Below are 26456 nucleotides of genomic sequence, written 5' to 3'. Positions count from 1 at the left end.
AGAGCCTAAACATAGTCCGTACAAGGAAACTGGTTTGTCTCAACACCTTCTTTCCCTTTCTTCCCCCCTTTTTAAACCATAATGGGATTACCTTGTTCTTTATCTGAAATATCTATATTGAAGGAACTATTTACTGCTTAAAAAAAACCAAAGACACTTCAAAGAGTCACGATTTGTAATTCTTCAGAATACTTAGTAAAATCACATGTCATAGGTTCTTGGCACAATTATTAAAGGTGTTTCAAAATGGTCTAATGATGAAATAGACATTCAGCTTCAAAGACACTGTTAGAAGGACAATTCATTTGTCTATGTAGGTTTGTTAAAAAACAAACAAACAAACAAACAAACAAACAAACAAACAAACACCAAACAGATTAACTGAGTTTTGTCACCTCAACTCAAATATAAGTTTTGTATTTTCATGGAGGAATAATATTGATCATTATTATTTTTAATCAACCCTCTGCCCCCTATATACTGACAGAATTGACTTTATTGCAACTATGCTCCATACTTGTCTATGGATTGAATGGTGAACTGAATCTCTTTTTAAAATGTATTAGAAGGAAGCATGTGCTGGAACATCTACCATCTGTAGAAAAAAAAAAATAAAAAAGAACCATTTTAATTCCAGAGCATGTGGTTACTGGAACTGAAGGTCCTTAATTGCATCTTTAGAAAAGGCAAGGGCATCTCTATTTATTAGGCATTTAAATTCAATGCACTGCGATGTCTCTTCTCTTTGCACTTGCCTCAGTAATTGGGTGTTGACTCTGTGCCTTCAGGCTAATTCAATGCTTATGTGGTTAAGATATAGACTGGCTGCTCCTGTGTGAATACTTTCTGGCTTTAGCCCATTACCTATCCTTTTCCTAGATTTCAATAATAAATAGAGTCCTTCATTCACTGAAAGAATGTCCTTGGACTTGTTTATGCTCCATGATGCTCATACACTGCACTGTTTCCTTGGCCTTTGACTTTGCAGCTTGCAGTTGTCCAGCAGCCTGATTTTCCTTTACAGGAAGCTATGTGTGGTAGTTTTGTAGAGCAGAAATCCCTTTCTACCTAATTCTAGTCTCTACACATGCCCTTGCAACTGTACATACTTATCTAAAAACATTACTTTAACAAGATACTTCCTGTTCAGAAAGAATCTGTGGGTCTTATTTTGATGGAACATCATAATATGAATCTTCTGCTTTGTTCTCAATGATTTCTGTAAATAAAATTTGGCATCCAGCACTTCTTTATGTTTGAAAGTACTGTCACAGGCTTCAATCCAATATAGGGACTTCTTTCTTCGGAATATATCAGAAATGTATATGTATATGTGTATATATATACATATATATGTACATATATATACATATATATATAACATTTTCATGAAAATATTTGTGTCATTTTTTTCTATTAGTTTATTTTAAATTGAGGTATAGTACATAAAAGTGAGGTGTATTGGTTTCAACCGTATAATTCAATGTATTTTGATAAATGCTTACACCTATATAATTCACCCTGCTATCACGATACCAAACACTTATACCCCCTCCAAAAGCTCATTTATTCCCCTCCCAGTATGTTCACCAATCACTGCTCAACATTCTATGACCATAAATTAGCTTTGCCTGTTTTAAGCTTCATACAAATGGGTTATTAGAGAACGTACCCTTTTGTGTTCAGCTTGCTTTCACTCAGCATATTTTTCCATGGTGCTTCATTTATCAACAGGCTATTTTTATTGCTCAGTATTATTCCCTTGTATGAATATACTACAATTTATTTCTCTATCCCCCTATTGATTTCAGTTTGGGCCATTATAAATAAAGCTGCTGTGAATATCCATCAGTAAATGTTTGTACAAACATACATTTTCAAATCTTGTAGGTGAATACATGAGAATGGAATTGCTGGATCATACGGCAGGTGTAACTTCTTAAGAAACAGCAAACTCTTTACCAATGTGGTTTTGCCACTGATAGAATACCAACTTTACCACTGGTAGTGTGCCAATTTCTCCATATTTTCACTAATTTAGGTTTGTGCTGCTTTGCAATTTTGGCTATTCTGATGGATGTGTAATGGTAACTCATTGTGATTTTAATTTACATTTTCCAGATAGCTAATAATATTGAACACACTCATATGCACTTAATCACATTCATATTTTCCTCCTTTCCTTTCATATGGGTAAAGTGTTCCCTTTTTTATTCCTTAGAATGTTATATGCTAAAGGAATTTTTGATGCCCTTTATCAGACTGAGGTATTTCCCTGGTTTGTAAGGATTTTCCTCATGAATGTGTGTTGAGTTTTGTCAATTGCGTTTTCTAGATCTGTTGAGAAACTAGTATAATTTTTCCTTTTTTTATTAATGCAGTGAATTACATTAATTTATTTTTCAATTAATAAATTGAAATAAATCTTGCTGAATAAACCTTGTATTTCTGGGGTACACAACACTGGTCATAAAATATTCTTTTTATATATCACTAAATTTAATTTGCTAATGCTGTTTTGAGGATTTTTATGTCAATATTCATGACACATATTGGTTTGTAATATTCTTTTGTTGCAGTATCTTTGCCAGGTTTTGGTATCAGAGTTATAATCACCTCATAAAATGAGTCGGGAAGGGCTTTCTCCTCCTGTATTTTCTGAAAGAGTTTGTTAAAGACTTTTATTACTTCTTTCATAAATGTTTGATAGAATTTGATACTCTTGTGTCTGTCACCTGACATTCTTCCTGGCTTTCTACCAGTCTATCTTTACTTTGTAATGACCACTATTCTACCTCTCCTGGTTGTCCTATGGTTTCCATCCACCTCAAAAGTGTTTTCTTCTATTAAACTTTCCCTACTGCTATGAGCTGAGAACAATCTTTCATATCTAAACTTTCATATCCCTTTATCCTATTGATTTGGTGCTTATCCTTTTTTGCCTTTGCATTTCAATGATTAACCTTCATGCTTTATATTCCCTACAAGAGATTAAACTTCTTGAATGTATCTTAAAATTGTTTTGAATCAGAGCACACAATACAAAATTTTGTATCTAGTTAGTAATTCATTTTTTATTTCGTTAAAACTAATGGAAGGTGGTCTTTTGCTTCTAACCAATTTAAAGTATTGCAATAGGAATAATGTTTACCTTATCACCTGAAACAAGTGCACTTCCTCTACCCTAAGGGCAAAATATATGAAACAATAACTTTTAGGACACTGCACATCAGTGATGAAGGGCAGGGATCCCTGTGAACTGGAAAATAAAATGATAGTTCCAGCTGACTGCCCTAAAGAGTTTCTAAGCCACAGCTCTAAAAGGTGGAACTGAAGCCAAGGCTGTGAATCTCTTACTTGAGAAGACAGATCTGAGAGAGTCCAGGGAGACAGAGGTGGCTGATGCTCATAGCATACCAGAGAAAAGAGAAATTCAGAGGGAGAGAATTCTGGAAGTCTATAGAGGATTCTCCTCACCTATTCAGCGGACAGCTGCCTAGTGAATTGCGTGGGGAAACTAACCAAGACCAGGGAGGTAAGAGTGGCTGGTGTTGACACAGGTAGAAGAATAATATTTGTTTCTGTAAGTCATCCTGGAAACCTTCATGCTTCACAGGGCATTGGGTAGAAAACCCAGAAGGGTCTTGCTTCAGTAATGGGAAATAATTAGCCCAAGACTAAATGCTGCTCTGGTCTCACCTAACAAATTATTGTTCAATTATACTATAGTAAAGCTATTAAAAAAAAACTAATAGGAGGAAGGATTTTTTTTCTTTTGTTTTGTTTTGCTATCATTCAGTTGAAAATATTGTGGAAAATGTTCTCTGTAATGTTATTTTTGACTTAGTGATATTTAGGAGTGTTTTGGGGTTTTTCCCAAAATGTTTTTTTTTCAGGTATCCCTTTCTTACTAATTTAATATTTAATTCTACTTTGTCAGAACTATTCTGTATATATTAATTCTTTGGATTTTATGAAAATGATCCTATTATCTGAACTAAGGTATAATCTTCTGTCACTGTTTGTCATGTCAGGATTCTAAACTCTATGCTGTCTCCTACTTTTTAAGCCCTCACCAGAAGCCCTACCCAGAATCAGCTTTTAGTCCTAGCTGAGTTCTGAGATCAATTTTCAAATTGAGTTATTCTTTCCCTTTAGCTATGCCTGGCTAAGTGTGGAATGACACAAGTACTTTTTATGTCTCAGCCTTCACTCCATAGAGCAACAAACAATAGACATTAAAATGGAACATTTGGGAGTTTACTTAGCTTCTGTGTGATTGGAATGACATAGGATGTCCAAGTTGAATTCAAGACCATGCACAGTTCCTCTATTACTTCAAATCCATCAGATAAGTGAATTCCTTTGTGGAAACTTCAGCTATTAGAGGAAAATCATGTCACTGTATATCTCTTCTCTTCTTCCTTTCCTTCTCTATAGTTTTCATGATGTATTTTATTATGCAAATTTTTATGTGCCAGGCCACAGAATGAACAATGGTTAGCAAAATCTTTGTTAAGATGAGTAAAAAAAGGTATGTCATTAATAATAACTGTTTTTGTTTTCATTAAATTCTGTTAAGTTCATTTAGTTCGTAAGCAACTATTGGAGACAAAAAGACCATATGTTTCTATTTCCACATATACATATCTTTACATATTTAAGAAGTTCCCCTATACTTCTTCCCATACTTAATTTTTCAATAATTAACAATGTCAGAAAGAACCTGCTTCCTGACAGAACACAAATCTTCAAATAATTGAAAATGCACTTACCTTTTCTTACAAATGGATGGCCCAAGCTCCATCTATTATTTCTTCTAGGAATTAGAATTAACTTCAATCCTATCTTTACAGCTAGAAAAGTTTGCACTAAGTTATAGTTAATCACAATCATCATGCCATAGGAAGATGGTAGGAAAAAATAAATTATACCCACATACATATATATTAGATAAATTATTAGCTAGGTTTATCTGCATATCAAGATACATCTATATCTATATCTGTCTATATCATTTATATATTAGATATATTATACTATATGTATATATCTAAAGCTCTTTCCACATATATAGATGGAGATATATGTCTATAGATACATATCTAGATGGATAGTTGGATAGATAGATGATAGATAGATAGATAGATAGATAAAAGAGAGCAAGAAAGAAAACAAGTAGGTTCTAGAGTTCTCATTTCTGCAGCTGGCCACAAAGCTGGGTTGGTATATTTAACATTTTCTCCACTGCTCATTCAACATTTCTCTTGTCCTCAACTAAGACCTAGTTTTGGGGAGTCTTTTACTAGTGGGGCAATCCATATCACAAATTCTGAAGATTCACAATGTGATTAAGATCATAATATACTTTATATTTTAACCTGAGAAACTTTTGACTATGAGAGTGATATTAGTAATTATGTTAGTAATAAGATGTATAAATGAAGACAGTCTCAGGCAAACCAGGACATTTGGCTGCCCTATGTATATGTGAGTTTCTTTTTTTTTTTAAAGGTTTCAGAAATATTTTTTATTTATTTAATTTTTTAATATAAAACTTATTGTCAAATTGGTTTCCATACAACACCCAGTGTATATGTGAGTTTTTATATTGCTTCACAACACAGCAGTAGGAAGAGGAACTTCAGAATATGCCATGTGTTCCATAAACACTTCTTATCTCCCTTATATACTAGTATATTAATTTCTCCATTAGAGTCAAGATTAAGTACCTGATATGCCAACTATAATTCAACAATAAAACTTTAAAAAAAAAGTAAGTATCCTAACAGACATAGGGGGAAGGGAAGAATTGCCCCTTCTATGTCTGATGGCTCACTACAATCATGAGGAGCCAAAAATGCTATGTGGCAATTCAAATCTACAATTAAAATGAAGTATTGTGTCATCTTCTAAAGAAAGATTCCTTCTTGGGTATGAAGACTACTACGCCTGAAGTTTCTAAAGTCAAATTATTAGTAAGCAAGCATCCTCTGAATGGTTCATTATATGTTGTACTGAAAAGCACATATCACATTTCCATCATATGTTTCTCAGTCACTCTACTTTGTTTATGGGAAAAAAGCATTGTATGTCAGAAAACATCTCTTAATTGGCTTTATAACTAATTTCTCAAAAAGGCAGACCATATATATCAGTCCAACTTTTTCTTAGTGATGGTAAAGCCAGTGAATTGCTTCAGAATAGGCTCATTACTAGACTTTTTTTTTCTTTTTTGTTGCAAAATAAATTTCTTGAATTAGAAGCAATGTAGTCTAGGATATTACAGTGGTGAATAAGACATTCAGATAGAATGATAGGATTGCTGGTAGATATGTGTTAGGAAGTCAGTGCAAATCCATATGCTATGTAAGTGCAGCCCAAATGAGAACAAATCATTTCCCAATCCATAATGGATGGTTTCCAATGTAACTGTTCTTGCAGCAGATGACTAGCTGGTCTTCTTGGATATACTGATAGATTGGGCATTCAGTAGTAGTATCCAGATTGGCTTTGTTGGGATCATCCATATTTTTTAACCCATGAATTTTTTTATTTTCACTTTGATCTCTTTTTCAGGAGCCAAATGAACCAGCACAGAGGTGGCTGAGTGTGGAACAATAAGATAAAAAGATAGAAAGATGGATGGATGAATAGATAGATAGATAGATAGATAGATGATCCTCATTTCCTGAAACAAGCCTCCTAAAACACTTGTAAATAGCGATGCTAGGAGAACGTTTGGTGGTAACATTTAGTCTTTGACCAGTTCCCACACAGAGCTCCTAAAACTCTTATAATTTCCTAAGCGATTAGAACACTAGGAGTATCTTTTGTTCTAATATTTTGTCTTTGACCCTGGTTCCTGAAACAGAGATCCTAAATCTCTTGGAATTGCCTGGATATCCTTTGTTCTAATGAGATGACCCTGAGTGAGTTTCTGGATGGCTTCTGGATATAGGCTTGTCATCAGAAAGATCAAGCCATGATCAAGTTTGTAATTTTCAGCCCTATCTTCCATTCTCCAGAGAGGAGAGAGGGGCTGGAAGTGGAATTAATAATTGATCATGCCACCTGAGAAAGTTTCCATAAAAATCCCAAAATTGCAGGTTGGTGAAAACATTCATATACTGGGAGAATGATGTACTCTAATTTCAGAGGGAAAGAGGCTGCTGTACTTCCAGATCTGGCCGTACATATTTCTTCATCTGGTTATTAATGTTATCATATCCTTTATCATATGATAAACTGGCAAATAGAAGTAAGTGTTTTCCTGAGTTCTGTGAGCTGTTCTAGCAAATAATTGAGTCCAAGAGGGAGGTCATGGGAATGTCCAATTTGTAGCCAATTTGTAGACAGAAACTGTGGATAACCCAGGGGCTTACTACTTGCAATTGGCTTCTAAGGTGTGGGGCAGTCTCATGGGACTAATTCCTTAATCTGTGGGGTTTGCACTAATTCCTTTTATGTTGGAATTAAACTGAATTATAGGACACCCAGCTGAGGTCACAGAGAATTTCTTGATGTGGAGCAAGAAATATTCCACACATCTTGTGTCAGAAGTATTGTGAGTGTGGTAGTAATGTGAGAAACCAGTGAACATTTCATAAAAATACATCATTTATGTTGTCATATAATGGGTTTATTATTGTTACTCTCAATAAATTATTTAATAAGTATTTTAACTTTTCCTCAATTTTACTTCTAACATAGCAAGTATCAAAACATACAATCCATAGACACATAGATTAGTAGAACAGACTAGAATAGTAGAACAGAACAGAAAACTCAGAAATGAACCCACAAATATATGGTCAATAAATCTTTGACAAAGCAGGAAAAAATATCCAATCAGAAAAAGACAGTCTCTTCAACAAATGGTGTTGGGAAAACTGGAGAGTAACATGCAAAAGAATGAAATTGCAGACATCACAATGACTCTCAACCCGTATCTTTCTATAATAACACTGAATGTAAATGGATTAAATGCACCAACCAAAAGACATAGGGTATCAGAATGGATAAAAAAACAAGACCCATCTATTTGCTGTCTACAAGAGACTCATTTTAGACCTGAGGACACCTTTAGATTGAGAGTGAGGGGATGGAGAACTATTTATCATGCGACTGGAAGCCAAAAGAAAGCTGGAGTAGCCATACTTATATCAGACAAACTAGACTTTAAATTAAAGGCTGTAACAAGAGATGAAGAAGGACATTATATAATAGTTACAGGGTCTATCAATCAGGAAGAGCTAACAATTATAAATGTCTATGCGCCGAATACCGGAGCCCCCAAATATATAAAACAATTACTCATAAACATAAGCAACCTTATTGATAAGAATGTGGTAATTGCAGGGGACTTTAACACCCCACTTACAGAAATGGACAGATCATCTAGACACACGGTCAATAAAGAAACAAGGGCCCTGAATGAGACATTGGATCACATGGACTTGACAGATATATTTAGAACGCTGCATCCCAAAGCAACAGAATATACTTTCTTCTCGAGTGCACATGGAACATTCTCCAAGATAGATCATATACTGGGTCACAAAACAGCCCTTCATAAGTTTACAAGAATTGAAATTATACCATGCATACTTTCAGACCACATGCTATGAAGCTTGAAATCAACCACAGGAAAAAGTCTGGAAAACCTCCAAAGGCATGGAGGTTAAAGAACACCCTACTAACGAATGAGTGGGTCAACCAGGCAATTAGAGAAGAAATTAAAAAATATATGGAAACAAACGAAAATGAAAATACAACAATCCAAACGCTTTGGGACGCAGCGAAGGCAGTCCTGAGAGGAAAATACATTGCAATCCAGGCCTATCTCAAGAAACAAGAAAAATCCCAAATACAAAATCTAACAGCACACCTAAAGGAACTAGAAGCAGAACAGCAAAGGCAGCCTAAACCCAGCAGAAGAAGAGAAATAATAAAGATCAGAGCAGAAATAAACAATATAGAATCTAAAAAAACTGTAGAGCAGATCAACGAAACCAAGAGTTGGTTTTTTGAAAAAATAAACAAAATTGACAAACCTCTAGCCAGGCTTCTCAAAAAGAAAAGGGAAATGACCCAAATAGATAAAATCATGAATGAAAATGGAATTATTACAACCAATCCCTCAGAGATACAAACAATCATCAGGGAATACTATGAAAAATTATATGCCAACAAATTGGACAACCTGGAAGAAATGGACAAATTCCTGAACACCCACACTCTTCCAAAACTCAATCAGGAGGAAATAGAAAGCTTGAACAGACCCATAACCAGCGAAGAAATTGAATCGGTTATCAAAAATCTCCCAACAAATAAGAGTCCAGGACCAGATGGCTTCCCAGGGGAGTTCTACCAGACGTTTAAAGCAGAGATAATACCTATCCTTCTCAAGCTATTCCAAGAAATAGAAAGGGAAGGAAAACTTCCAGACTCATTCTATGAAGCCAGTATTACTTTGATTCCTAAACCAGACAGAGACCCAGTAAAAAAAGAGAACTACAGGCCAATATCCCTGATGAATATGGATGCAAAAATTCTCAATAAGATACTAGCAAATCGAATTCAACGGCATATAAAAAGAATTATTCACCATGATCAAGTGGGATTCATTCCTGGGATGCAGGGCTGGTTCAACATTCGCAAATCAATCAACGTGATACATCACATTAACAAAAAAAAAGAGAAGAACCATATGATCCTGTCAATCGATGCAGAAAAGGCCTTTGACAAAATCCAGCACCCTTTCTTAATAAAAACCCTTGAGAAAGTCGGGATAGAAGGAACATACTTAAAGATCATAAAAGCCATTTATGAAAAGCCCACAGCTAACATCATCCTCAACGGGGAAAAACTGAGAGCTTTTTCCCTGAGATCAGGAACACGACAAGGATGCCCACTCTCACCGCTGCTGTTTAACATAGTGCTGGAAGTTCTAGCATCAGCAATCAGACAACAAAAGGAAATCAAAGGCATCAAAATTGGCAAAGACGAAGTCAAGCTTTCGCTTTTTGCAGATGACATGATATTATACATGGAAAATCCGATAGACTCCACCAAAAGTCTACTAGAACTGATACATGAATTCAGCAAAGTTGCAGGATACAAAATCAATGTACAGAAATCAGTTGCATTCTTATACACTAACAATGAAGCAACAGAAAGACAAATAAAGAAACTGATCCCATTCACAATTGCACCAAGAAGCATAAAATACCTAGGAATAAATCTAACCAAAGATGTAAAGGATCTGTTTGCTGAAAACTATAGAAAGCTTATGAAGGAAATTGAAGAAGATTTAAAGAAATGGAAAGACATTCCCTGCTCATGGATTGGAAAAATAAATATTGTCAAAATGTCAATACTACCCAAAGCTATCTACACATTCAATGCAATCCCAATCAAAATTGCACCAGCATTCTTCTCGAAACTAGAACAAGCAATCCTACAATTCATATGGAACCACAAAAGGCCCCGAATAGCCAAAGGAATTTTGAAGAAGAAGACCAAAGGAGGAGGCATCACAATCCCAGACTTTAGCCTCTACTACAAAGCTGTCATCATCAAGACAGCATGGTATTGGCACAGAAACAGACACATAGACCAATGGAATAGAATAGAAACCCCAGAACTAGACCCACAAACATATGGCCAACTCATCTTTGACAAAGCAGGAAAGAACATCCAATGGAAAAAAGACAGCCTCTTTAACAAATGGTGCTGGGAGAACTGGACAGCAACATGCAGAAGGTTGAAACTAGACCACTTTCTCACACCATTCACAAAAATAAACTCCAAATGGATAAAGGACCTAAATGTGAGACAGGAAACCATCAAAACCTTAGAGGACAAAGCAGGAAAAGACCTCTCTGACCTCAGCCGTAGCAATCTCTTACTCGACACATCCCCAAAGGCAAGGGAATTAAAAGCAAAAGTGAATTACTGGGACCTTATGAAGATAAAAAGCTTCTGCACAGCAAAGGAAACAACCAACAAAACTAAAAGGCAACCAACGGAATGGGAAAAGATATTCGCAAATGACATATCGGACAAAGGGCTAGTATCCAAAATCTATAAAGAGCTCACCAAACTCCACACCCGAAAAACAAATAACCCAGTGAAGAAATGGGCAGAAAACATGAATAGACACTTCTCTAAAGAAGACATCCGGATGGCCAACAGGCACATGAAAAGATGTTCAGCGTCGCTCCTTATCAGGGAAATACAAATCAAAACCACACTCAGGTATCACCTCACGCCAGTCAGAGTGGCCAAAATGAACAAATCAGGAGACTATAGATGCTGGAGAGGATGTGGAGAAACGGGAACCCTCTTGCACTGTTGATGGGAATGCAAATTGGTGCAGCCGCTCTGGAAAGCAGTGTGGAGGTTCCTCAGAAAATTAAAAATAGACCTACCCTATGACCCAGCAATAGCACTGCTAGGAATTTATCCAAGGGATACAGGAGTACTGATGCATAGGGCCACTTGTACCCCAATGTTCATAGCAGCACCCTCAACAATAGCCAAATTATGGAAAGAGCCTAAATGTCCATCAACTGATGAATGGATAAAGAAATTGTGGTTTATATACACAATGGAATATTACGTGGCAATGAGAAAAAATGAAATATGGCCTTTTGTAGCAACGTGGATGGAACTGGAGAGTGTGATGCTAAGTGAAATAAGCCATACAGAGAAAGACAGATACCATATGGTTTCACTCTTATGTGGACCCTGAGAAATTAACAGGAACCCATGGGGGAGGGGAAGGAAAAAAAAAAAACAGGTTAGAGTGGGAGAGAGCCAAAGCATAAGAGACTCTTAAAAACTGAGAACAAACTGAGGGTTGATGGGGGGTGGGAGGGAGGAGAGGGTGGGTGATGGGTATTGAGGAGGGCACCTTTTGGGATGAGCACTGGGTGTTGTATGGAAACTAATTTGTCAATAAATTTCATATAAAAAAAAAAAGAATGAAATTGGACCACTTTCTAACACCATACATAAAAATAAATTCAAAATAGATTAAAGACCTACATGTGAGACCTGAAACCATATAAATCCTAGAGGATAACATAGCCAGTAACTTCTTTGACATTGTCTGTATAGCAACTTCTTTCTAGATATGTCTCCTGAGGCAAGAGAAACAAAAGCAAAAATAAACTATTGGGATTACATCAAAATAAAAAGCTTCTGTACAGTGAGGGAAATAACAAAACTAAAAGGCAACCCATGGGTGTCCAATAATGTCTGGGGGATCCTGGCAAGTAGCATGATGAAAAAGAAGTGGGAGAATCTGGGCATTGCTCTAGAGATGGAGGAGATGGAGGAGAAGGTGTCACAGTGCAGTAGGCACCTGGAGGCTGTAAACTCTAGGCTCTGAGGCAGAGATAAACCCAAATGGCCAAGAAGTCTCTAGAGAAGGAGAAAAACAGCCTGATGAACAAAGCCTCCAACTATGAGAAGAAACTAAAGTTGCTTCAGCAGGAGAACTGGTAGAACATGTTGCTCTTTGGCCATCTTCATCCTCCTGACCCTCATCTGTACCTATTAGGCAATGTGAACCTGAGATTTCTCCATAGTCAGCACAGGGTTCCCCTTGGCTCCCTGGTCACAATGAAACAAGTCCTTTAAACTTCAAGACAACAAAGGTACAGGAGCATTTCTCTTCAATGGAAACACTGGAGCAGGGCTTCCTGTTGGCCCAGCCCCTCTTGCCCCCTGGTCTTGCTGTGGGGCTTGGGTCTCCAGAAGGACTTTGTACTGGTTCCTCTCTCAGTCCAAAGGAAAAGTAATAAACAACAGCCATGCTTGGGGCATGTGGGTGGCTCAGTTGGTTAAGCATCCTACTCTTGATTTCTGCTCAGGTCATGATCTCATGGTTCATGGGTTCAAGCCCCATGTCGGGCTCTGCACTGATAACACAGAACCTGCTTGGGATTTTCTCTCTCCCTTTTTCTCGGCCCCTCCCCCACTCATGCTCTATCTCTCTCTCTCTCTCAAAATAAATAATTAAGCATTAAGAACATCCAGGTTGCTTCTGTCTGCAAAACTTAAAAAAGTAAAATAAAATAAATAAAAAGCAGCCTATGAAATGGGAGAGAATATATTTGCAAATGATATATCTGATAAAGGGTTAGTATCCAAAATATATAAAGAACTTATATAACTCAACACCCCAAAAAACAAATAATCCAATTTAAAAATGGGCAGAAGACATGAATAGACATTTTTCCAGAGAAGACCTACAGACGGCCAACAGGCACATGAAAAGATGCTCAACATCACTGATCATCAGGGAAATGCATATCAAAATTACAATGAGATTATCACCTCAAACCTCTCACGATAGCTAAAATCAACACCATATATATATGTATATATATGCAAATGTATATTACATATATATGATGGAATATTACTCAGTCATAAAAGAGAATTAAACTTTGCCATTTGCAATGAAATGGATGGAGCTAGAAAGTATGCTAAGCGAATTAAGTCAGAGAAAGACAAATGCCATATGATTTCACTCATATGTGGAATTTAAGAAACAAAGCAAATGAGCAAAAGGAAAAAAGAGAGAGAGGCAAACCAAGAAACTAACTCTTAACTGTGGAGAACAAACTGATGGTTAGCAGAAGGGAGGTGAGTGGGGGATAGGTTAGATAGGTGATGGGGATTAAGGAGTCATTTGTTGTGATGAGCAACAGGTGTTGTATGGAAGTGTTGAATCACTATATTGTACACATGAAGCTCATACTGTATTTAAGCTAACTGTAATTTAAATAAAAACTTTTAAAAAGATACAGTTCACATAAACAAAAACTTTTTGGTATTTTCAATAAATGTTAAGACCATAAAGGGTTCTTGAGACCAAAAAGTTCGAGAACAACTTCTTTAAAGAATAGCTGTTATCTGCTGAGGGAAACAGAGGTTTGTTATTAACCTCTAGGAGACTACACTATGATACTCTTAACAGAGCTTTTCAGAGCCTGCTGACAACATTATAACCTGCCGTGACACTTTAAGAGCCAAATGGCAGATTTGCTTGAACATCATCTGGGACCAGGTGAAAAGCCTTATTTTTCCCTGGATCTTAGTCAAAATTGCCAGTTTGGGGACTTCTTAATAAATCACTAGAAACAAAACAATCAGATATATCATATATGGCCTCCAAAATCCTAAGATCCCAACCAAAAAAAAATTGAAACTTTCTTAGTAGTTGTCATTACATGATGTTACAATTTTTCTTTCTTTTAAAGGAAATATCCTGACAAGCAACAGATGAATAATTTCTAAATGTTTCACGAAGTGACAGACCACTGAATTTTTATGGGGCTTATCTTCTGACCCCTGGATGCAACAAATGCAAGTTACCAAGACAGGAAATTTCTTAATTTCTACATTCTGCTTACCAGGTCCCATGGATGACAAAATCAATGGAGTAGACCAACGTGTCCTGTGCGATATGAGAATATAAAATTTCTTGCCAACTAATTACAGTTGATATAATCTTGATATAACAGAATAAAGGTATCCCACTGCCCAAGTCAGGTAAAATCTAAACTATGCACATTTGTATACTGTAAAATGTACTCAAATTATTAATAAGTACATATCAGATGTCACTGATTGTGCTGGTTTGTTCTATTGAGGAGAATACATGTGGTTCAACTGCAACTGATGTCACCAAATGATTAAGTTTATGGTAATTGTTCTCACTCATCAAGATCCATCTATTTTCTGTACAGTCCACATTGGTAATTTAAACAGAGATATGATATGGATACCACTCCATATCTTTTAAATTATTGATTATGGCACCAATCTCCAAGAAGCTCCCATGAATGTACTATTGTGTTTGTTTTATTATTTTTCATAAGAATAGAGAGCTTCTTCTTCTTTTTTTTTTTTTAACTTGGCTTTTTCCAGAGCTCCAATCTAATGGGTCGTAGAATCAGTATAGGGATTCTGTCACTTGCTGAGTACATCTAGTCTAACTATATACTTAAGGACTGGGGAACAGCCATGTGGTAATTTTGCTTTGAATAAACCTTAGCCAAAACTCCATTTACCTCCTAAATCGCATAAATTGTCACTCTGACCAGTAGGCTACTAGAGCTTTCTGAGTCCCTAAAGATTAACAGTAATTCAGATTCAGGACTCAATTATTCCAAAAATGTCTGGGTATTTTCCTTCTCCAGTCCACAGCCACCCTTTTGTGCCTATAACAAGTATTATGTAAATACCAATTAGTTTGGAGAGGACCACAGAGGAAAATTTAAGCACATACTTGGGAAATTATTGCAAAGGTCTTTCTTAAGCTTCTCCAAACCACGCCCCTCTTTCTTTTCCCAAGAGAAACTGTTCTTTACTGTTTAAGATATAGATATTGCTGGAGTAGAATTGGCTGAGGAGCTATGATCCAAATCAGATTAAGCAGGATTTTATTTCTAGGGGCCTCATGATCCCAATGAGACATCATCAAAGATATCTATGTATGAAAATATTCTGATTGCCACCTCTACTCTTCTCTGACAACTACGTACCACTGCCTTCTACCTCCCAGGATTTCCATCATCTGCCCTACAACCAGTAGTCCTATCACAATGCTAGCATCTTTTACTTGCATCTATAGTCTGCAGAGAATAAATACAATATTTTTCAAGAATCATAGAACTCTTAGCAGTTCACCTCTCATGACTCTGTGAAGAGAATTCCTATAAATGCTCTCAAAGGTTGGAATGAATGAGCTGGAAAGGTTGAGGTGAATGAGCTGGAAACATGCAATAAATCTACCCTTGGTCCCTTTGATTGAAAGAATAATAATGATAAAAGAATAACTTCCTGCTTACATGACCTCTCTGTATTGGCCTTTTCTTTCTAAAGATCAAACTACTCATGATGCTTGATTGACCTGTCTATCCACTCAAATGATGAACTGAAGAATTAAGCAACTATCAAAATATATATTGTTTTATTTTTTTAACGTTAATTTATTATTGAGAAACAGAGACAGAGCATGAACATAGGAGGGGCGGAGACAGGGGAGACACAGAATCTGAAACAGGCTCCAGGCTCCGAGCTGTCAGCACAGAGACTGATGTGGGGCTCGAACTCATAAACCACAAGATCATGCATGACCTGAGGCGAAGTCAGATGCCCAACCAACTGAGCCACTCAGGTGCCCCACAATCAAAATATATTTAAGCATACTCTTGATATTGGTCAAATGGAGGCTGATTAAAAAAATAAATGCATGGGGTGCCTGGGTGGCTCAGCTGGTTAAGTGTCCGACTTCAGCTCTGGTCATGATCTCGTAGTTCGTGGGTTGGAGCCCCACATAGGGCTCTGTGCTGACAGCTCAGAGCCTGGAGCCTGCTTCAGATTCTGTCTCTCTCTCTCTCTCTCTCTCTCTGCCCCTCCCCAACTCGTGTTCTGTCTTTCTCTGAAATAAACATTAAAAAATAAAAAATAAATGCACGCCTTCTCAATCTAGACCACTTTTTAAAATAAACTCTAATTTTAAGAGAAGTTTCAGGTTCACAGTAAAACTGAAAATAAGGGTCAGAAATAGCTCATGATCCCCTTGTCTCTACCCATGCACAGTCTCCCCCATGACCAACATCCTGGACCAGAGTGATACATTTGTTCAATTGATAAACCTCCATACTGTCACATCATGATTACTCAAAGTTGATAGTTTATTGGGTTGTACATTCTGTGGATTTGGACAAAAGTATAATGTTATGTATCTACTGTTACAATATCATACAGAGTAGTTTCACTGTCCTAAAATGTCTTTGTGCTCTATTTATCTATTACCTCCACCAAACACTCCCTATTTCCTGGCAACTGCTGATCTTTTGGCTGTCTCCATCATTTTGCTTTTTCTAGAATGTCATATAGTTGGAATAATACAGGGTGCAGCATTTTCAGACTGGCTTCTTTCACTTAGTAATAAGCATCTAAGCTTCTTCAATGTCTTTTTTGATAACTCATGTTTTTTTAGTACTGAATAATATCCCATTGTCTGAATACACACAACTTATTCATCCATTCACCTACTGAATTTGGGACAATTATAAATAAAGCTACTCTTAAAATCTGTGTGTTTGGCATGCCTGGGTGTCTCAGTCAGCTGAGCATCTGACTCTTGATTTTGGCTTAGGTCAGATCCCAGGGTCATAAAATCAAGCCCCATGTCAGATTCCACACTGAGCATGAAGCCTGCTTGAGATTCTTTCTTTTTCTCCCTCTGCCCCTCTACCCCTCTACCCCCTTGTATGCTATCTCTAAAATAATAATAATAATAATAATAATAATAATAATAATAATAATAAAACAAAAATCTGTGTGTTTATAGATGTGTGCTATAAACATAGATGTGATTTTTGTGTAAACATAGTTTTCAACTCCTTTGTGTAAATACCAAGGAGCACAATCACTGGATCATATGGGAAGGTGTATGTTTAGTTTTGTAAGAAACAAACTGTCTTCCAAATTTGCTGTACCAATTTGCATTCCCACTAGCAATGGATGACTATTTCTATTGCTCAGCATCCTTACCAGCCTTTGGTGTTGTCAGTCTTTTGGATTTTGGCCATTCTAATAGGTATGTAGTGGTATCTCATTGTTTTTTAATTTGTATTTTTCTGATGACTTATTATGTGGAGCATCCTTTCATATGCTTATTTTCCATCTGTATCTCTAAGGTGAGATGTCTGTTAAAGTCTTTGGCCCATTTTTTAAATAAGGTTGTCTGTTTTCTTATTGCTGAGTTTGGTATCCAAAGGCTACTTTGGATGTTTGTTATCCAAATATACAAAAGATGCCCAAAAAAGGCACTCTTTATCAGATATATATTTTGTAAATATTTTCTCCTAGTCTGTGGCTTGTCTTTTTACTTTCTTGCCAGTGTCTCACAGAGCAGAAATTTTTAATTTTAATTAAGTCCAGCATACCATTTCTTTTTGTTATAGATTGTGACCTTGGTGTTGTAATCCAGGCCATTTTTACTGAAATATTCAGATAATTAAGCAAATGAAGGGTTTAGAGCATAATTTATCTAAATTATCATTGCCATAGTCATATACTATATGTCAATTATCTTGCTGTTTCTATAATTCAGCAAGGCCAATATTAGTATTAAATTCTAAGTTCTTTGATCATTCATATAAGTAATGAAACGTCATTGTTAAGAGTACATCATAAATTAAAGATATAGGCTAAATATATGTCTTCAGAATATTCAAGTGAGAAAACATAAGTATATTTCACTGTTTTCTCTCAGCTTCAATTTCACTTCAGGGAACCTCTTTGCAAATCCTTTTAAAGTGGTGAGTTAAAGGAAGGAAGAGAGCTTGTGAGGAGCCTAAATTTGGCTAAATTTAGATATGTAAATGAATCTGCAGGGCTTGCTTATACTCCATAGACAGTCTGTGCAATTTTTCTTTTTCCTTCCTTCTTACTCCACCCCCAATTAAAAGAGTGTTTCAGTTATGGGGTCAAATTCCCTGTGTTGACCTAGCTTTTTGGCTGCTTTGTGAGGGTAGAAGTCTGTACACCACAGAGAGGTGGCATTTAGTTCTCTCATAGTTAAGAAGTGAATGGCACTAGTGAATGGAGATGGGCATTTCTATTCTCCTGAGGAGATAATATGGATTGAGTTAAGAAGAATTTTCTTAGTATCCCCTAGAAATGGATTCACCATTTCTGCTAAAATGGCATGCAGTCCTGGGATGATGCCAAAAAAAAATTACAATTTTGAGTCATATTGGAAATTGGAGAAACACACAGACCTGATGAGGGAGCATGAGGCAGGCTGAGGGGCAAAGTATAAGCTAGCATGCCCCCTCCCACGCCAGTGGGATCTGTGTGATATTCTTTGGATACTCCAACTACCCAAGAACAAAGGAAGGGAGTTTAAATGCTTGCCATGATAATGTGGAAAACTAAGACAAATGAAAAATTAAATTCCCTTACTGCCTACAGCCCATTAACAAGTTCTTGAAACCAGCAGAGTGACCTCCCTCTAGAAGCTCAGCTACCTCAATAATGACACTTTGCTAGGGGCAAAAGAGAACCTTAGCTTAACATTATCCCAACCTCTAGGATCCTGTAAGTCAACTTCCTTTATCTCAACTGCCCCAAGATACATGCTGGCAATCATATTCCAAGCTTATGGCCCCTCGATATACATCTGAAGGGTCTCATGACTGAAGTTTTATTAAATGGTAATAAATGGCATTTCCCTAGCAATAGCTAGCCCTTCGAGGTCCTGGAAACCTTGCTTCTAAAATTCCTTGGAGACTTACTTTTACCCCTCCCAATCTGAGGGTATATAATGAATTACATGTCACTACCCCAGTGCAGCTCTTCCTGCCCGTGGGTCCTGTCCCCATACTTTAATGAAATCACCTTTTTGCACCAAAGACATCTTCAAGAATTCTTTCTTAGCCATCGGCTCTGGACCCCATGAGCCCCCCATCACCCCAAAACTTTATCAGACCTACTCATAAAGAGAGGCCCTTGAAACAAATTGGTGCCATTTGTAATGAGATAAAAGGTCTGTCAGCCACCCAGAGTAAACTTTGCCATGTTGTCATGTGTTATTTTAGAATCAAAGACTATTGGATAGGGGCGCCTGGGTGGCTCAGTCGGTTAAGCGTCCGACTTCAGCTCAGGTCACGGTCTCACGGTCTGTGAGTTTGAGCCCCGCGTCGGGCTCTGGGCTGATGGCCCGGAGCCTGGGGCCTGCTTCCGATTCTGTGTTTTCCTCTCTCTCTGCTCCTCCCCCATTCATGCTCTGTCTCTCTCTGTCTCAAAAATAAATAAACGTTAAAAAAAATAAAAAAAAAGACTATTGGATATAAAAATATAAACAAGTTATTGTTTTTAGCCTTATTTCAAATTGTCAGGTGCTTAAATAACAGAGGTATTTTGTTTTGTTTTGTGTGTTACAGGTTAACAGAGAACGAGCCAAATTACTTAAGTAATGGATATTTGATTGCCAGAATAAATATCAAAAGATTTAGAAATATAATCAGGAAACTGCCAGCAACCCAAGTAGCTGTACAGGTTGTCTACTAATTCCGTCTCTTCCTCATTGTGTGTCTGATTTTTTTCTGAGTTGAAATCACTTCTCTCTTCTAATAGCTATCTCTGCTAACTCACTGTTTTCAGCCCATCATAGCTTTGACTTTCATAGGGTTCTAAGCTTGCCATACTTCTAACTCCAGTTCTGTGCACTGATTTGTTGCCTTTCTAACCCAAACCAAGTGGTTTCTTCACTTTCACATTCCTAAGAGAGAAAATGTGAGGACCAGCTAACTTTGAAGGTCAGTACACCCTAATTTTATATAATTGATTTGCCCCCGTTTTCTAGCATACCAAGTTTTGTGTTTATTTTAGTGCACTAATTCAAGGCTGTAATTATCTTGTTGTTAAGAAGCTTTTAAACTTCTCAGTTCACACACACACACACACACACACACACACACACACACAATGTGACTTACATTGTTGTTTCTGTTAGAAGCCTAATTGACCTGGAGGTACTCTCCCCCATTCCTCATATTTATCTTCTTTGGCTACTGGGAAGTATTTGGGTCTCTCCTCATCTCACTTGTGGCTGGAGAACTTGGAGATAGTTTCAGGCCAATTGACTGGACATCTGTAGCAATCTGCTGGTCAATAGTGCTGGACAACAAACCACCTCAATACTCAATGACTTACAGTGAAGAGCATTTACTTCTGGTATATGTGTGGGGTCAACTGAGGTTCAGTGAGTTCAGATGAGGCTGGATTTAGCTTCAGACTACTGAGAAGCTCCATGCATTTACCCAAGGAATTTTCATTCTCATAGCAAATGACAGCAGTGTAAGAGGACATGTTCAACCAGAAGTTACATTTTCAAGCAACTGTTCAGGTTGTGGTTGCTAACATCACACTGGAAAAAGCAATTTTTATAGCCCAATTCCAAATTTAATATACTCCAATGTCCATGAGCTCAGGGGAGGCATGCAGATATAAAACAGTGCTATAGGAGAGAAAGGAACTGGGCAATAATCCAATCTAAAATAAAAGCCTCAAGTCACCCCTAGTTGACTGTTCCTCACTGTACATAGTTTCTGAAAGATCTGCTACTTCTCAGAATTACCTCAAGAAAGAGGGCTTTGGGTCTCTATTATCTTCACTCCCGCTACTCTATTGCTTCCTCTAAACTTCACTCTCCTCGCTACTCTTGCTTCCTCTAGGAGTTGTGGAGGGTTGGGAGGGAGACAGTCGGGCCCGTTCCACTTTCTCCATTCCTCTCACCTACAATTGTCTCTTTTCTAGCAAGGTAGGTAGGCATGGTATGTATTTATATTCTTGTCCTCCTGAGGAAGCTGTTTATTTGGTTTTATTTTTTTATCATTTTAAAAAAAATAGTTTTCTAAAATTAACATGTTATTTTTACATTAAGCTAAAGGAAGAAAACCCACTTGATTGTACATTTAAAAAATGCTTGCTGTATGATATCTGAGTCACTATGGCCATATCATGAACAGAAGGTGGAGGGGGCCATTTATTTTATAAATAAATCCATGAAAGTGTGATGTAATGCATTTAGGAAATCCCACAGTCTAATGTCACCTGAAAGATGACAGGGAACTGCTTAAGTTCCCTCACAGCCCCGTGACTACCTCCAATTCCAGACAAGCTTCTCTGTGCCTCTGTCCTGTACACAAAGGGCTCACCTCATTATCCAGGCAATTGAACCAGATACCAACAAAATACAAGTGGGGAAATCATATATGCTCTAATTCTTCTTTTTTAAAGAACAATTTTTTTTTCAAATTTCTGTGTTTCCAAAATATGTAATCCTCCCACTAATGATGCCTTATAAAACATCAGTATACATTGCTGAGAAAAGATATGGTATATGCCCTGATGCCTCAAAAATGAATGTGAATTACTCCACTGTCCCTCATAGAAGGAGGACTCATTTTGGACTTATTTCTAATAGTGAAAATAAAGGCTTTAGCTCTCTTAAAAAGAATTGTAGTCAGTATTTATCCCCTGAAAGAGGTGTTTTGTTAAATCCTCAGTCATCCTAGTGCTTTAGAAATTTCTCCCTTAGGGAACCTCTCAATCTTTGTATGTATCAGACTGACTCTGTTACTATAATTAGTCAAAGGAAACTAAGGTAAATGCTTTAAAACTAAGGAACCTATAAAATAATGTAAGTAGCAGATCATTGGCCATCAATGTTTTAGCAGTTGAATGTATACTTTTGGCAACTAGCAATCATAGATCCGCTTTATGTTTCTCTCTTATACCCACTTCTCTAAATGGTTGTAGCCAGATGACACTGAAGCAATGGTGCCCAAATGATAAAAACAAGAAGATATCCCAACTGTCAAATTTCTAATCATAGACACCTCACACATGAAAACAAATTTCCTTGTTTAGCAGCTTCATCAACTTAGTATTTTATGGTAAAATAGTGCATAGATAGATACCTCAGTTATGTAGTTGAATAAGAATATTGAAATACAGAATAAGTACGAATTGAAAGCCAATCATTAGAAATATATATAAGGTCACATCTTATACAGCAAGAATACTAACAACACTCATAAGACCCTTGTCCTGAGATTATGTTAAGTGAGCTTGGGAGACAATCCTATAAGTTTTGAGTTTTCTTTCACCTTTCAGGAGAGAATAGTAAGTGGCTACACACCTACTAGGAAAAAAACACAAAGACATACGCATATCTGTGTATACAAACACATATTGATACACGATTATATCCACATAAGCAGTCTAATGCATAAACCAGAAGTTGCCAGTTGTTTTAACTCCACCATTTGCCTGGAAAAAGGACTGAATGGGCTGTTTTTTATATCGTCATAAATATTGCAGTTTTGTTCTTTTAGTTTCAAAATAGGAAGGAGGCTTTGATCAAAACTATGGGAAATGTCTTTCCTATTTGCTACACAGCATTTTCAGATTTCTCTGGAAATATTAAAAGAAATAAATATGCAATGAAATAAACAAGCAAGCAAATAAATCTTACACTCTACACTAAATTTAACACTTTTAAAACCAAGAAAATGTTTTCACACATCACAAATTTCATCAGCAAACCAGCAAACTCCATGAGGGAAGGGACTTAGATGGTCAGTTGTTTGGTTAGTTTGTTTTATTGCTGTATCCCAAGTGTCTTGATCATTTTTTAGCATATGGTTCAACACTCAGTAAATATTTGGTGAGGGAATGAATCCCTCACAAATGAATTCTTCATGATATCTTTCCACAAAATTTATGTTCAAGAAAACTCTATATTGTTGGAGGCCACTGCATCAGTTTTCTCCACTGGAAAAAACATACTTCCCAAACCAGAGCACAGAAAGAACTGCATGTCACTGAATCAGAACCATGTTTTGACAACTCCGGCAAAGCAATTGGCCAGTTTGGGGCCGTATTATGCAGATTAGAAGGATATTTAACACTTTTAAAACTGAGAAAAAAGTTTTCATACATCACAAATTTCATCAGCAAATAAGAGGAGATTAGAAGGATATTTCCAATCAACATCCTCTCTCTGATTATGGGAAGAAAACTTCCTGTGAAGAGTTAAAAATTTAGAGGAAGTAGAGACATAGGTAAGAAGTTAAAATATGAAAACCTTTAGCTAAAGAACAGTAAGTATCAGGATTATAGTGTAGAGATTGTGAGAAAAGTAACAAAAAAAGAGAAAATAAGAATATGGGAAACCATCGTGATAAGAGCAAGGGGAAGACTCATATCACTGTCACAGGTTGCCAGGATGATTGGTTCTCAAAAGAAGTTGAGGAACTAAACCTTTGAAGCACAGCTCTACAAAATGTGTTGATTCTAGCACTTAGAGCAGTACCTGCCATGCAGGAAAAACTCAATATTGTTGAATGGTGATATGATGAATTCCTTTATTCTCAGTTCATTCTGCTTTCATAAATATTAAGAAAAAAATAATTATGATTATGGCATCCCAGTTATTATGAAAAATAAAATAGTAGTACCTCATGAGGGCATGGGCTTAATCTGTTGTGTGCCTATTGAATCCTCATTGTCGTCAATAGTGTCTGGTTCATATGCAATGCAGAGTGAATATTTGTTAATAATTGTAATAATGATAATAATAATTGTAAATAGGTAATAACAAAGGTCATAAGGTTACATATCCTGGAATCAGCCTACATTGTTATGACATAATGCCCCCTACTCTCATACCTGAAATAGTTCCCTCAGTACTTCACAATTTGCTAGAGTATAGAAATACTTCCTTCAGATTAAACACTGTCCTTTCTCTGTAAATTTTATTATTTATTTATTTATTTATTTATTTATTTATTTATTTATTTATGTTTATTTTTGAGAGAGAGCGAGACTGAGAGGTGGAAGGGGCAGTGAGAGACACAGAATCTGAAGCAGGCTCAGAGCCAAATGCAGGACTCAAACCTTTTGAATGGTGAGATCATGACCTGGGTGGAAGTTGGACACTTAACTGACTGAGCCACCTAGGCACCCCTCTGTAAATCTTATTCAAAATGAAAATATCCATTTAAAAAATAGCAGAATAATTCCCTCTCACCTTAATGCTAATCTGTGCAATGAAATTCTCATTTTCTCTTAGGTCATAGAGCTCCCAGGTGAGTTCCTAATGTTTCTCCTTGGGCCAATGTCTCCTAATTCCTTGTGTCAACCAGGAAAATTATAGAAAAAGGGATTTTTATTTTTCCATGAATCACATTTGAAAAATGGCATTGAATATTCCATGCCAGCGGTCGTGCCTCATTAGGATAGGATAAGAAGACAGCTGTTTCAAGGAAGCTGCAAAAAGCAATTAAGTGAGAGTAGGAGAAAAAAAAAATCTTTTTAATCTTTAACTTTGGAGTATTCAGTGTTCTAATATGCTAAGTAGTCTTGTCAACTAATCAACTTTAAAAATCCCACTAGCATGGCCACTTAAAAGAACTTTTCATTAAACTCTGTTCCAAGAAATTCTAGGGCATCGCTTCGCATCTGTCTTCTTTCTCCCATCACATCTGCCTTCTCTCTAAGTCTGAGATCAGAGTAGCCTGTTCCTGGTAATCTTCCATCTTAAATCTTGAAATTGACCAAGCAATTTAACAAACTCTTTTCTTATCACCTGAGATTGGTGAAACCTGTTTCTGGGTTTAATGAGTTCCCCTATCCCAAATATTTCTCCAAGGTCTGTCTGAAGACTAGATCTGGTGCACCTGTCTAGCACAAGATTCAGGTCCCTATCTATGGCATTTGTGTTAAAGACAATACACACAGTCATTTTGAAAGCATGAGCAAGATAATGCAAGAAAAATTGTGAAATTGGCCAAATATGTCCATATTATCATCCTAGTGTCTCTTTAATCACCTTTTCCATGCTTTTTAGAGCCCTTCCCTAACCTCTGCATGTTCACAGAAGGCTAAGCATCAGTGATGAACTTTATTAACAGTCTTCTTTTTGGTAAAAGAATTTTGGTCATCCCATCACAGTAATGTCTCTTAAACATCTAGGGCTACTAATCCAGGACTATGGACCATTCACTGCTAAAACTAGGAAAGTCCAGGGCAAATGAGTATTGTTGGTCACTTTAATCTCTGTAGAAACTATTTGCCTAAAATACTGTTCTGCAATACCCTTATTTACTGCTATGCCCTCTCCCCTTCTAGCCACACATGCTTCACCTAGATGATTCTTATTAACCCTCTAGACCTCATCTTAGTCCTCAGTTACTCTAGGAAAACTTCCTGGACTTGCCTGAGTCTGACATATACCTATTATATAAGCCTGCGTCATTACCCTGTTTGGAACTCCTTTGGTAATACTTAACATATTATCTTAATTTGCACCCCTCAGTTTCTTGTGGCCAAGCAATTTATCATGTTTACTACTGTAACCACATACTTATTATACTTTTGAGAGATGACAGCAAGGTCTAATAAATATTTGTTATAAAGAAAAATATCCTTTCAAACAATATAGGCAAGAATGGGCTAATGTCACAGTAGTCTAACAGGGAAGTGAACTTGAGGAAAAATGGTGAACATTATGTCACTGAAAATGTTGAAGCATCTATCAGGGGGTTTTGTACGTGGTTCATGCTTTAGTTAAGTTTTCAAAGTATTGAACTCCGAGGCCCCTTCACACTGATGTCATCTAAATTTTAGATGAATCTCCTGAATCTACAGTATCAGAGTTATCTGAATCCCCAAACTCTGATTCCATAGGTATGGAGTCAGGCCAGCTAATTTCTGTATTTCATAAGCTTCCCTAGAGATTCTGATGTACAGCTAGTTTTTCACAGTGGCTAGAACAATTTACATTTTCACCAACAGTATACAAGTGTTCCCTTTTCCTCCACATCCTCACCAACAGAGGAGCTACATGC

At 36.8% G+C, this 26456-nt stretch overlaps 1 pseudogene; it reads left to right on the top strand.

Annotated features, from left to right (window-relative positions):
• Nucleotides 1-12230: 12230 nt before the first annotated feature.
• On the top strand, nt 12231-12571 carry LOC101083882 (annotated as a pseudogene).
• Nucleotides 12572-26456: the final 13885 nt, after the last annotated feature.

Source organism: Felis catus, chromosome D3 (genome assembly GCF_018350175.1).
Source record: "Felis catus isolate Fca126 chromosome D3, F.catus_Fca126_mat1.0, whole genome shotgun sequence".
NCBI lineage: Eukaryota > Metazoa > Chordata > Mammalia > Carnivora > Felidae > Felis > Felis catus.
This window is presented reverse-complemented; position numbering and strand designations above follow the sequence as displayed.